Source organism: Numenius arquata, chromosome 3 (genome assembly GCF_964106895.1).
Source record: "Numenius arquata chromosome 3, bNumArq3.hap1.1, whole genome shotgun sequence".
Classification (NCBI taxonomy): domain Eukaryota; kingdom Metazoa; phylum Chordata; class Aves; order Charadriiformes; family Scolopacidae; genus Numenius; species Numenius arquata.
The window spans coordinates 73,536,526-73,551,452 of record NC_133578.1 but is presented as its reverse complement, the minus strand read 5'-3'; positions in this window follow the sequence as shown (position 1 = coordinate 73,551,452).

Genomic DNA, 14,927 nt, shown 5'->3' with positions numbered 1-14,927 from the left:
CCTGTCTCTGAATTTTACACCAGTTTTCTAAGGATGTGAGGTTGGTCCAACAGTATGCCTGCCCGCTTTTCCTGACAGCTACAGCTGCATTTCAGAAGGAGATCAAAATCACAGAGTGGATGAAATGCTGCAAATTTGTTAAAGTAAGTGCTTAGAGCAGGAGATTTGCAAGTGGCTCACCTGGAATACGGATTTTGTGGTATTTGATATGAGTAAATCCACGCGTTAGAGAGACCTTGTATCTGCTTAAACCACAAGAAAACGGGTTGAAGTTTGCAGTCCACAGCAAGGCACAGACCTGAAAGAAGAGATGGTTTGGGGGAACACTTGGCTAGCAGGAAGCAGAGCAGGGAGGGAGGGAGCCAAAGGGAAGCAGGATGGCATCATCTCTCATTTCTGGAAAGTGAAGTTCAAAACAAGCCAGAAGGGATGATATAAAGGTGATATCCCCTACAGAACACACTCACCCCTCTCAGAAGAGGAAGAGTTTGTGCAGTAAGGTAATTGAAGATCAATATGAAAGGCCCAGGCCACCTGACAGGTCATTTTCAGGACTATCGATCAGGAGAAAACAATCTACATTTCAGCTCAGCTCAGTGTCCAATAGTCCCCGAATACTCCTCCGAGCTTCTCTGGCCATGCTCCAACCACAGCCTCACCAGACCACACTGAGAGGTCGTGGGGAACAGCGTTGCTTGTCAGGGGTTGAAAAATAAACCTCTAAAGGCAATGTCATGGGTTTGCTGGGCATCTCAGAAGGGAGGAGAACAACAGAGTGAACTATGGAGCCAGCACCAGCAGGTCTCCAAGTCGACAGATGGTAAGAAAAAAATGCGAGGTGGCTGGTGTCTGTTCTGTACCTGTTGTGTTGTTGAAGAGAGGATTTCTGTCTCCGAGGGCACTGACTGGCAATTTCTGAAAGGCATTTAAGAAAATATCAATTGTGAAAACATTTTTTCTGGCAGATTCTGCAACATATGCTTCTGGTCTGACCAAAACCACTAACAGGGAAAAAAAAACAGAGTGAGGAAAATACATGAAACTTTTGCCAGCTGGAAAAAAAATATTTCGCTCAAATTTGGAGTGATCCATTCAGGCCAGTTCTTGTTTAATTGGGACCGGGTAGGGCCTTTTATTGGCAGAAATGCAACTGATTACTTGACAGGAAAAATCCAAACTCCTCAAAAACATTTCTCCTGGTCTTTTCTCAAAGATCTCCACAACAGGAGTGCTTCCCTGGGGAGCTTGTTAAACCGCCCAAATAACCTCATTGCTAGGAACTTTCTCTCTTCTCACTTTTATTAACTTCTTTATCGTAAGCCGTAACCTCTCGAGTCTGCTCTCGAGGTTGCAAATTCTCTCCATTCAAATAGTCACCTTCTGAGCATCTGTCATCTTTCTGTGCTCTGGCCCTCTGGCCCAGGTGAGTGCTAAGACGTCCTTACGGACCCAGCATAAATGCATGGCCAGCCCAGAAAAACGGGCTGAAACCCATTTGAGGAGAAAGGATCTTTATTCTTATTCTGACATATTCAGAAAATATTCGCTGCTGCATTTTGTTCACTAATAATAGGAGAAAAAAATTAATCAGGAATAGAAAACTTTTGGTCCTACCGAAGCAGCAGGGTCTTTGAGGTACTTAAGTTAGGAGCATAGTCACCAGGCTCCCTTTAAAAATAAGAAAAGAAGCTGCTGAACTGATAGGATTGCCCAAGGAAGACGAGCAGCAGGGAAGCACATCTCTGTCACCTTCCCGGTCTTTTTGCTGCTGGCACAGCATTCACACACACAGAGCTCTACAAAAGAGCAGTGCCACCTCTGGGTCCCCCTCCAGCAGGTTGTGTCATAGCCCTGGGAAGATCTGGGAAATGTTTGAGGAAGACAATGAAATTGCTTGAGAAGGAACTGGAAAGTGCAGCTGTTTTTATACGGATCAGAAATGAGAACTAGAGGGTGACTGGGAGAGACAATATTATGCAAAAAGGCCTGACCATTATCTGCCAGGCTCTGCAAGCCGAGACAAGGTTTAGGACTGTCGCATGAGTCAATGTGAGAGGTTTATTCAACAGAAAACTACTCATTTTTTAATAGGGTTTCCCACCAAATCAGCTCAATGAACAGACTCATCCTGAGCACATACGATCAGCAGATAAAAAGGAAAAGTTGCTCCTTTTGGGATCAACCAGCTTTTAAATTATTTTACTTGTAAAGTGAAACGAGACCCCAAAAAGAACAACGTGTAGTATCCACACTGTGCTTCAGGTAGAGGACTTGCCCAAATCAAACACCACATGGAAATGGATGACTGGGGTGACACTCAGGTCTAGGAAAAGGGAAAAATTGTTGAACACAACTGTTTTAATTCCAAAAACTGTGAATTTGTCAGTTTTCACCCAAATTTTAGGGGGAAAGTGATTAAAAAAAAAAATATCTACATTTTGCTGGGGATTTTAATTTCCACTCCAATCAGCTGTGGACTTTGGGAACGCATTTTTTTCCTCAAAGTTTAAAATTACTTTCCTATGAAACACTTTGGGGTCTGGAGTTGTTTGGTTGTGTTTGGAAACTCGAGCAGTTCAAATAAAACATATTCAACCGATTCACTTCAGTTTCTCAGTCACAACTACAACAGTCTGCTCGGGGTTATTCTTGAAACTTGGGTTGCTTAAGTCATTTAAATAGATTTCTATTTCAGAAACAAAATGAGAGCCAACAGTTTCACAATTAAAAGCTCGAGGGCTATAAAACTTGGCTTCGTCTAAGATTCTTAACATTGTTTTTATTATCTTAATCACTAGGTTCTTTACATACTAATTTTCCATCCTGTTGCCAACCAGTGCCAATCCAACCCGCTTTTCCATCACCCAGGTGAGCGTTACTCATGTTTTCAGGGGAATGTAAAAAAACCCTGAATGCAGTCAGCACAACAGTGTCTATTTTTGCGACGGCTCGTGGACCTCTGCTAACACTGAGTCATAGCTGCAGAAGTCACTAGCTTAGGTGTAGCTCCTTGAGTTGTTTCCTAGGATTTTCCAAAAATACAGACGCCACTGCTGGGTTTTTTTTGCGGATGGCAGTTTTCGTGACACAGGGCTAAACAATTTGAAATCCTGTTTATGCTGGGACCTGGAATACTGTAAACACCAATTAGGTATGTGACCGATTAGGCAAGGGGAGAGATGAGATAAATCCCAACACGTGGTTGTAACAGGCCTTAGCAGAGCAAAGACTAAAGTGCGTCCTCCAGGAAGGCTGTAGAGACTTCAGGTCCCACCTGGGTGATGAAAACAGACGTGCCCGATCACACCTGCACAGTTTTAATCCAGCTGTAGCCAAAAGGCTGCAAAACAAGAAGGCAGCATGAGTAGGGACAGATGCTCAGTTAACTAGAGGTCATGTTTTAGTGTCTACAGCTGTAAACTAAGCATTGGTGTTGTGACCAGATAAAATACAGTATTTTATTCTGCACTGGACTAGCCCAACTGGCTGTCATCTATAAATTCATACATGAAACATTGTTATGAAGCACTAAGGAAGCAAGATCTCTCATGTGAAAAATCAGTAAAGTTGGCTTTCCGGCAGGCTGCAGGAGCCTGTGCAGCCAGAAAACGAACAGGTCATTTTTTCTGTGTCTCTACCAGTGTAAACTGGCAATAATACCGGCCAGCTTTCACCAGGGTAAGGCTAATGCGAATGAGGTCACTTGAAAATCATCTCAGATCTAAACAGCCTCCTGTACTTCGGGCTTCGGTGCAGGGTTTTGGTTCTTTGCAAATCCAATACGATGAAAATGTATCCATTTTTCAATTTGGCTTTGAGTAAAAATAGAGCGACCGAAGTACAAACATCCCTGTGCAGCAATGGAAACCTCATAAACATCATAGTCATGGTTTAATATGCAGCAGCTCGGAAGGAAAACTGACTAATCTCAGCTCATTGCCCAAGCGGAGAGAAACAGAAAGTGTAAATAACATTAAGAAAAAGAGATTCTGGTCTCTCCATTGCAAGGGAAGAAGTGACTGAAGCGAACAAGCCCTGCCATTCTCAAATGCCGTCTAGCAGCATTTTAACTGCTCTTGGCATTAAGTGACGACTGAAAGCCACAGTTCTTGAAGGCCTGTCAAGTCATCCCTTGTCAACTACAAACTGCTACTGGAGCTTAATTCCTCGCAGTTTTATTGTGAAGATAATTACAGACCACATAAATTCATGAGGCAGGATAATTTTTGCAGCAGTTAATACCACTTTTTAGCCATGCAAACCAGGAAAATAATGATAGAGAGCTCTCATTCTTCAAGGCACGAACTCATGATGAGACCTCACAAGTGGCAGCAGCAGCAAATGCATCTCAGAGCTCGTAGTAGCATCTTCCCAACATAACTGCTATTTTCCATATGGGGATGACGTGGGAAGGTATAGCTACAGCTTTTACTCCGGGTTTCAGCCCAGGAGAAAAGCAAAGAGACCCTACACCTGCACCGCCCTGTTTGCTTAGGACTGTTGACATTGCTCTTAGGGTGACACGAGCCAGCTGACTCCAGATGCGTAAACTCTGGGCACAAGACAGAATCACAAAATCACAGAATTGTAGGCAAAGACAGGGCAAAGAGCTGGGTGACGCTCTGTACCTGCAGGTTCTTTCTGAATCCATTTGGCTCTCAGAAGTCAAAGTCAATTTTGAATACCACGGGCAACCTAAATTGACCAGCCTGTCTGGGTCCCGGTCACAAACCAGCATGCAGTATCCTGCTGTCTGTGACTTGTCTGCATCCAGAGAAAATCTCTTTGGTTGGCTTGTTGCAAATCCACAGCCCTCAGTCAACAGACAGAAACCAGAAGCTTTTTTTTTTGGGGGGGGGGTGGAAATGCATCAGGGGACATGGGCCATTTTATACAGCCATTAAAGTTCCAGCTTAATGACAGCATATGTTGGGGGAGGGTGGGAAGAAGGATAAAGAGCAGTTTCAAGCCCAGAGCACGGGTTTCCCATCAGATTATCTCACCCTTTGCGAGAGATACCCCGGGGATAAGTCACAGGCCAAACGTGCAAAAGTTGAGATCCATTTTTCATGTCCTGTTTACAAGTGTCCTGGCTGGGAGACCTCACCTGGGCTTCTGGGTGCTCAGATTTGCCGCAAGCCAAGCCTCAGGCTTCCCAAACCCGTGGCCACTCCCAATTAGGAGCCACCTCTAGAAGTTGGCCGTGTCAAACACCATTAAGTCTGAAAGCAAGTCAAGACAATCCCTTGGGCCTTTCGTCCATCCAGATGAAGAATTAGCTTTTCTTAAAGTCACAGCTTTCAAAGGATTTAGGAGCAGCAGCGGTTCTCGGGAGGTTTGGATAATGTAGGAATCCCTGCGTTTCATATAAAGCAATTCACGCTAGATCTGAACACTGGCAAACAGTCAGCTAAATCCATTATCGCATGATAATGCTCCAACATTTCATTAATTCCTAACCAGCTGTCCTCTGCTCCCTTGCCCCTTTCATCATACAAACATTTCTTTAACTGTCTGAGGGAGGGGAGAGGGAGGATCAGACGCAGCCTCGTAAAATTCCTTCACCCGCTTTGCCTGCGGCAAGTTATTTCTTTTGACACGCATGTAAAATAAAATTGGGGGTGTTGTTTGTTTGGCTTGGCTGGATGGCAAATTTTCATAACAATTTTGTAAGCCAAGTACCTGTGAAATGGAGCGGAGAGAACTCACGGCAGCTTTGTTGATGATCCTGCTGTCTCATTAACTAACGTATCTCATTAAGTAGGGAAGACCCCTGGCTCCAATTTCTATGCCAAGACAGAGGGCAAGGTTTCTAGAGCAGGATATTGCTCTCCGGTGTTCAGAGGTCCCGTAGATTTTTATTTTTTTTTTAAATTCCCTGGGTACTTCATGCCAAACAAACCTGTGGAAGCAAGGATGAGTGAGCGATCAGTACCTTGGGGGTTTCTCCAACTACACGACTCGCAAAATGGAAACATGCATAGTAAGAGTCACAAAGAGATTTTAAGGTGACTTCTGGATGCTTTCTGAGAAAAAGCTCTCGATGAAGTGCCTCAACTCCCTCCACGTTGCCAAGGGACGTGAGGAGGAACAGGACTCACAACCACCACCCTGCCCAGCAGCAACCCGCTCAAGGGAGACCCTCCCAAATGCCGGGAAGGAGAACGTGTCTCCAACCTGGGCTGAGGAGCTTTTCTCCCAGTCCCACAAACACTGGCCCCTCTCCCGGGCAAATGGAGCACACGCCTGGACAGCACATCAGGCTCTTGACTGACACTCACTCCTCCCCTGCCAAGAGTTGAGGATGCATTTATTTATTATGGGTTAAATATTTGCAGTTGAGTAAGAACCTCAGAGGGAAAAGGTGGGTCTGCTTCCTTGGATTTTTTTTTTTTTCTCCCCACCCCCTCACTCTCCTTATAGAAAACTGGATTTTAAAAACTAAAAGGTTTGTTTTATGGAAAATTACCCCTTCTGACTCTTGGCTCAGCTAAAGGCTGACAGCTAACAACTCTCAAGCAAAAATCACGTGAGGAAATACAGTGGAGAAATACCTGGACACGTCTGGACAAGTCTGGACATTGCCAGAACAGCTCTAAAATGTCAGTGTGAGGTAAGGACCATGCTTCGCCACAACAGGCGAACAACAAAAGGACCAAAAAGTGGTTTTTTTCAGTTATTTTAAAGTGAGGTGTCAAAACATTAGGTAGCCTAGGCTGCCACAAATCTTTGGGTAATGAAGCACATTTTAAAAGATGTAACTACACTCACATCTTGAGATTCCTTCTTGGTGTTGTCAGTCATGTTGGGGTCTCATACAATTTCCACTAAAATCTTTTCTCTAACCATGAGTCATTAGACTTTTCTACTACTCTAAATACAGGTATATTTTTGTTTCTTCTGAAGAATAAACTTCAATGTTTTGTTAAGCTGTAATACATACATTCAGTTGTGATATAATGGATGTTGTTTTACTGTCAAGAGTAGGTGTTACACTGGGCTGTCGTCAGTATGGTAGCTTTATCTTTACCATTAGGGTAATTAAGAGAATTATTTTGCCAAACTTTTTCACAAAGCTAGCCATGTCTTTACAATATTTATAAACATAGTAGCATGTCAAAAAAAAACCATCATTCTTTGAGTAGACTTTGGGAATCCTCACCAGTGGATGGTTAATTTAGCGAGTTATGCCTGATTGTGGTTGCTTTTCAGTCCTTGGTCTGAATTAGCCTAAAAATAAACGCATATTGATAAGAGCATTCTGGAATGAAAGATTAATGTCAGGTTTTTTTGTTTCTTTAGGGCTTGCAATCACAGTCTTTTTGCTAGATTCAAGACTCATACTGCTTTTTAATAGTGTGTTGATGTGTACAGTTCTTCCATTTTGCCTTCTGTGGTTTTCCTTTCTCTTAAGCCTGGTATGCCTTGTGGTTTATTTATTCATGAGCTGCAGAGAAAGAAGTTCACCATAAAAAAGAAAAAAAAAAATGTTTTGGAATATATAGTTAACAGCGTGTCAAGAAACAGAAAACAATTACACTTATGCAACGTAACGTGCATTTTTACACGCCACTCACGCTACTTTATGCATCCCCAGTTTATGTAAGTCATGAAAATTAAATATTACGCTCCCCTGCCCAATGCAGTCAGCACAATTAAGGCTAGGAGATGTCAGTAATTGGGAATAAAAAGCCACAGCCTGAGCTAAAAAAACCCGGTCTTTTATGGCAAGTTTGCAGGGGTTGCTTACAGCGCGGAAGGACTGAAATCAGGACCGAAGTGTTTTGATTTCCTTGGGGGTCGCGTTGTATATTGAGCGCTGCATATCACAGACGATAAAACGAGATGTAGAACGCTAATTGCACCTTTGCACAGAGGGCGAGGAGGCTCATGGTGGAGGCGAGGTGGGGAGGCAGGATGGGAGCTCACAGCTGGCTGAACCTGAGGAAAAGGTGTTGTTTTTCCTCACAACGAAGGAAAAATTCTACAGTTTGGAGCCGACATGTTTATAGTACCTCAGGTAGGGAAGGGCGTCCACTCCAGCACTTTCCAAGTTGATAGTTTGGAGGGGTACTTGGCACAGCTCCTTGCACAGAGTAGGGAACGGACTTGCTGCATGGAGAAGAGCCTGTGGTGGGTGAAGAGCAGCGGAGGCAAGGATGGGACCTCGCGTTTGGCCAAACCTGAGGAAAAGGTGTTATTTTTCCTCACGATGAAGGGAAAATTTGGCAATTTGGAGCCGATGCGTTTGCCCGAAGGTCATCTGCTCCTGCACTTTCCAAGGCTGTTAGTTTGGAGGTGTACTTGGCACAAGTGGTTCCGGACAGGCGATGGGGGCTCTGCGCCATATCGCCGCCGAGTTTCTGTGGAAAACGCGGAGGCAGAGCAGGTGGCAGCCTCCCACCGCCCTCGGGTCGACTCAATGGGCTCCCTTTCCGGCCAGGACCCCAATTCGGCCCCAGGAGAGGTGCCGGGGTGGGGAGAGGGGCTCGTCCTTCCTCCCGCCGGGGACAGCGGGACCCGCCGCTACACCTGCCCGCCCACCGCTCGCCTACCCTCAGGTGGCACCGCCGCCCGCGCCCCCCCCCCGCCCCTGGGGCGATGCCTGGGTCGCCCCCGTAGCCCGCCCGCCCGTCGCCCTAGCAACGCCCCCCGCCCTCCCCCCACGGCCACGCCCCCCTCGCTGCATATTCATGACCCCCGGCGCGCGGGGAGGGGGCGGAAGCGGAAGCGGGAGACGGTTTCCGAGGAGCCCGGTATAAAGCGGCCGCTGGTGCCCGGTGTCGCCCGCCGCGCTCGTGCCGCCGTGAGGGACCTCACCCCTCCCTCCCCCCTTCCCCCGGCCGTCGCGGCCACCTCCCGGCACTGCCGCCTCCTCCCCCGCCCGCCGCACGGAGCAGGTCCCGGGTGCAGGGGGAGACCCGGGGGCAGGTAAGGGGGTCGGCGGGGGGGAGGAGGGATCACGGGGCGGTTGGGCCCCGTGGGGTGCCTGAAGTGAGGAGGGGGCTGTGACGGTACGGAGCGGTTGGGGAGCTGTGGGGTGAGGGAGGTGAAGGTGGGAAAGGGTTTGGGCTGAGGGGGACGAGGGGCAGGTGAAGGTGGGGAAGGGTTTGGGCTGAGGGGGACGAGGGGCGGGTGAAGGTGGGGAAGGGTTTGGGCTGAGGGGGACGAGGGGCGGGTGAAGGTGGGGAAGGGTTTGGGCTGAGGGGGACGAGGGGCGGGTGAAGGTGGGGAAGGGTTTGGGCTGAGGGGGACGAGGGGCGGGTGAAGGTGGGGAAGGGTTTGGGCTGAGGGGGACGAGGGGCGGGTGAAGGTGGGGAAGGGTTTGGGCTGAGGGGGACGAGGGGCGGGTGAAGGTGGGGAAGGGTTTGGGCTGAGGGGGACGAGGGGCGGGTGAAGGTGGGGAAGGGTTTGGGCTGAGGGGGACGAGGGGCTAGAGTGGTGCATAAGGGATGAGGAGCTTTAGGGCGAGGGGCATGTGGGGCTGTAAAGATGGGAAGGGGGTGAGGAGCTTTAGGGCGAGGGGCATGTGGGGCTGTAAAGATGGGAAGGGGGTGAGGAGCTTTAGGGCGAGGGGAATGTGCGGCTGCAGAGGGGGGAAAGGGATGAGAAATGAGAGAGGTGAGGGAGCCATGGGGCTGCAGAGATGGAAGTGGAAAGGGTTGAGCTCTGTGGTGAGGACTTGAGCCAAAGTAGATGTGAGACTTGCAGAGGTTGGGAAGGGATGAGGAATGAATTGTAGGGTGAGTAAGGGGGAGGTTGGAGAGGCTTGACTGAGGTGTCTGGTGTCCTAATCAGGTGAAGATGGGGTGAGAAAGAAGTGTCCAAGTGCCACTTTGGGGTTATGTTGGGTGGTGAATATGCTGGAAGAGGACTTGACAAAGGGACCAAAGATGGAAATTGGTATAGCTTTTCAGACTATTAAACTTTACTAGTCTGCTATTTGAATAATTCCACACTTAATCTGTAACCTGATCTCAGTGCTTTACCATAAAATAGTTGAGTCTCACCTCCTCTGATATGATGGTGGGAGAGTACTGGGGGAGGAAATTAATTAGCACTTAACTCTTAAATCTCCCATGAAAGCTGTGGTTTCCCTTAAGAGCATGTTATCAGTGATTTGAAGCTTTAAGATGCCTTAATTTAGCACCTTTAGCAGGTGCAGAAACTGTGTTTGACCTTGAAAAATACTCTGCCAGTGGGGCAGTTCTGTGATAGCGACTGGCTTCCAGTATTCTCTGTATAGAGGGGAAAAAAAGGAGGGGAGGAAAAGATCTAGCCAAGGCTCTGACTTGACACTGGGTGCAGTGAGTGAGTCAAGGTTGCTAGAGCCTGGCTGATAGAGTGAATTACAAATGGGAAGTTGTGGGATGTTGAATGTTGGACAGAGGAGGTGATTTCTCCTTCAGGAAAGATGTCACAAGAAGTGGACCTACAGGGGTGGGCAGCACTGTAAATGCAGAACACGGATAACTGCAACATTATGAGGATTTATGAGAAGAAATTGCCCTGTTACAGCATGTATCCTTACTGCTTTGCAGAAGCTGCTCCACTATGATCTGCGTCATGTTCCACTGTCTTGATCAGACACTGCTACTAAAATATTTAATGAAATACAGCTTGAGCAGGCACTTGAGCTCAAAGAAAGAAAGAGCTGGTGAATGCTTTGTTTCCCTCTAGAAGCCAGGCTTCTTGGTAAATATCTGGCAGAAGTGGTTGCCGATGTGATTGCTGTGACCCAGCTCGTGTATGCCTTCTTCCTCCACACCCGTATTGCAAAAGATAAGGTCTCCCTCGCTTGGTTTGTTTAATGATTATACTGGATTGATGAAATGTTCAACAGGCCTAATTTTTTCCCTTCCTAAATAAGGAAAAGGGCTTCAGATAACAGATCAAAGTATTTAGTTGACACTGGCTATAAATGCTTCTAGAAGTACTTTTTACTGTAAGTTTGAAAAGCTGATACTACCTTAAGCTCCTAAAACTGCATCCGGTAGTCTCTGGGGCATCCAAAAACATCTGGAGTTCCTGTGTTTGTTAAAGTTAGTGACCACTGCTGTCTTGGAAGTGAGAGTGTCATTCCTGTGTTAATGAGATTGAGTATTTAAGGGAGTTTTCAGGACAAAATATCAATTTCCATGAGGTAATGGGTGGAATCAGCGGAACAACTTCTATATTAGTTACCTATTTGTAATATCAGAGGCCAGTTTACATGGGTTGGCTCATGTTTCTCCAAGCAAAGAAATAATAGCAGTTCTTATACTCAGTTACATATGACAGAGGCATCTTCAGTAAAATTGAGAGCGTATGGTTCTATAGATAACATGCATTACGCAAGAGGGTTAACTCTTGCGGGAACCTGGTGCTCTCTGGGAGTTTGTCATAGAGAAAGGAATGAGCAATATCTGCTGATGAGATCTTGTTTGGATGCTGTGAGGACTGCTTGTAATTGAAAGCAAGCCTCTCCCTCAAAGCTGAAATGTCTTAACAGTTCAGTCTGTTTTAAAAACACTTGTATTTGTGCTGCCTTAAGCTGATGAGGGAGGATGTCTTCTGCTGGGGGTGTCCTTCATTAGTGGTGAGAAGGTGGTTAGAAGACTGAGCTGGTGAACTTGCTGCTCCTTCTGTGTCATGTTACAACAAAATTCCTGAGGCGCGATGTTGTTCATGTGCCTTTTCGGTGAGGCAGCACAAGTGGAATATTTACATGGCTTCCAATGAAGCATGGTGTAACTCTAATAAAACAATACATGTGCTTGTATGTCTAAGTACACGTGACCTAAATTTTTCAAACTGAAGCAAAGGTGTAATGTATTTGAGGAGCTTTCTGAAGCAACTGCCTTTATTTCTGCCATGTGGAAATACAGGCTCTGAGGAGCTCAGAGAAAGCAGGCTGACTTTGGGCATACCTCACAAGGCTGTGACCTCAGAGGTTAATTACCTTTAAACTCACTCCAGCCCTGGATTCACTGACAGCTAGAAAGTTACGTCTTGGTAATTTAATATTGCTCTGCTTGTGTGCTAAGGCTGGAATGTGTGGACTCTGCCCCTGTCCCTGTATAAACTTGTTTTAGAGGGATTGTTCCTTAAAGCTATGAGAATACTAACATTGGATGGTACCTGTGGAGTATTACACCAGTGAAACTGCATCTAATGTTTGAAAAACCATCTTAAGTCAAAATGTGTTGCCAACTGAGTAGCTTAGAAAAGATGCTTAAGCTTTGAGCGGCATCTTATAAATGCCTAGGTGGGAAGCTGATGGCTGAAATGGCCTACTAGCTGCTAAGATAATGCCTGCAGTTGTGAATACAGTTGCATGTAATACTTCTGTATTTTCAGCAGACACTGATTTAAGCAATAAACAGTTTGTTTACACCCTAGCGTTTGATCTTGTCTAGCTTAATCTGTAAACTCTGCCTTTGAGAACTGCAGTCGTTCTTAGTTGAACACCTCATGACTTCAAGCTTCAATTCCTAGAGTGGGCAGCCAGTTTTGCCCACAGTATATGGGCACCTCTACTTGTGTGTTGGGCAAAAGCAGTGAAATCCTTTCACATTGCCCATCACAAGAAGCTGCAGCTGGCAGTTCTTTTTGGGCTTAATTAGCACTCTGTACCTCTGCTGTTGCTCCTAACAGTAAAAGGCACCCTAAAATACTTGCATCAAATGATCAAGTGCATGTGAGCAACAGTGCACATGAAGTGGTGTCATGCTTGAGATAAAAACAAGGGTCCCTTGCACTTCAGCCTGACTATAATGTGATGGTTAGTGTAAAAGCATGCTGAACAGAGGCAAAGCTACTTGAGTTGAAATGGGGCTTTCCAGTTGATCTGCTAGGAGAGCAGCTGTGGATGTGATGAGGCTGTTGAGTGCTGGAGGTGGGGGGAAGCTATAGGCATAAGATTCATCAAAACTATGTCAACAGTGCCTTGTGTACAGTTTCTGTCAGAGAAGGCTTAACTGGCTTGATAGGTATTCTGTCCTTCAACTTGCAGTGTGTTGTCAGCCTTATTAACCAGCTTCCATTCAACAGTGTGGTTGACTCAGGGAATACAGAGTGCAATGACTGTCACTTGGCTTAATAGACCAGTGCTAAACTGATATGAGTGTTTCAAACAATGCTTCTCTGAAGCAGGGCATTACTCCTGCCTATTAACTGCTTAAATGAGTCCATTAAACTTTCTAGCAGAGCTGTGTATTTATAAGTTGCCATACAGAAGCAGAAAATACAAATGATTCTGGCAAACCCAGTTGCCAAGAAATTGAAGCAGAATGCCTGCTGTTGGGGTGAGTGACACCATGTGTGTGGTTTGGCAGATAGCTGGCCTTTCAGTCTGAGAGTCACCTTCCAGGCGGTCAGTCCTGGACAACCCAGAAACCAAGCCTAGAAGCAGACAGTGTTAAGCTGTGGAGCTCCATGCCGTGAACTAAAGAGTTTATGTGCTTTTGGTAAGCTGCTGCTGGTCGGGTGACTGTTTTGTGATCAACAGCTTATCAGTTACCCACACATCTTGCATTTGGGTCACAGCCCTACTTGGAGTAACCACCCAAAACTTCCACTGGTAAAGGATATTATGTCCCCCAGCTGGGAGTGTGAGGGTTTCTTCAATCCTAGCACTGAATAGTTATTGCTATTTTGAATAAACTGGTTATTCTGTTACGCTTCTGTATCAGAGCTCACTCCTCTGAGTGGAATAAGATACTCTGCATGAAAAAGAGCTGAGTTCATGCTATTAAATCTAGACCTCTGATAGAGTTGCTGGAGACTGAATTTGCCTCAAGTGAGAAGCTCAACTTGAGGCATCTCAGCGATGGCTTCGGAGCAGCGTCTGAGTCACTGAGTGGTTTGTGTGCTGTGAACTGCCATCTTAGGGAAACTGGCACACAGTAGCTTAACTAAAGCCCCTTAGCGCTGGCATTTCCAATGAGTGCTGTAAAGTCATTTAGACTGCAACTGGCATACTGCGTTATAACAACTCGGGAGAAGCAGCCAGGTTTTCTCATCAAACTTGCTCTTGGCGAGTGGCTCTGGCAAGCATCAGGACACAAGGCTTTTGCTGGGTAATGATTTGGTTTAGTTTAGGAGCTGCTTCTGACCCTTGGCTTAGCCCTTTTTGGCACGTGGTCTGCTCATGAATCTCAATATATAGGTGATGAGAAGTTAGTCTCCACAACATTGACAATTAATAAAACTCTTAAAACCCAGTTAGGGCTGAGGAAAACTTCCTTTTTAGGACTCCTACCTATGAAGGGTATAGGCTATTAAACTGTAGTCTCTTTAACTATAGTCTCTTTAGCTTTAGGACACCTTGACACTTTAGGCTTGACTAACAGTCTCCCTTGCAGTGTTATGAGGACTGATTAATTTTAGGGCCTGAGGTGTTCTGCAAGTGGACTGAGACCTACCTTCCTTGCAAGACTGAAATTGTGTCAATCGCTGCTATTCATATAGCAAGGCATAAAAGGGTGGGAGGTAAACAAAACTTAGCCCTCAAGAATAGACTGAAGATGCTTTTGAAAATCATCAGCAGGAGAACATTATCCCTGAACTGTTCTGCTAAATTATATCTGAGGTGGATTTTTATCAGTGTTCTGGGGAGAACAGGACTGGTGCTCTTAGCAGAGCAGAGAGAGAACCTAGTTTCCTCATCTTGTTTTAAATGAGAGCTCTAATGTTTTTGTAACTGAAATTTAAACCAGTGTTATGCTGACCCTGCATATTTTCTATCCTCTGCTGGCTGGCCTGGACTACTTCTGCATGCAGTATAGTTCATTTATTTTGGAGACTTGAAAACAAGCCATTATCACCCTTTGGTGCCAGATAAATAAATGATCTAACTGGGGGCTGAACCTAAAGCACTCTTCTTACGAAAGCACAACTGCATGTCATGCTTATCATCTTCATTGTGTCCTTGAATATATGATTGG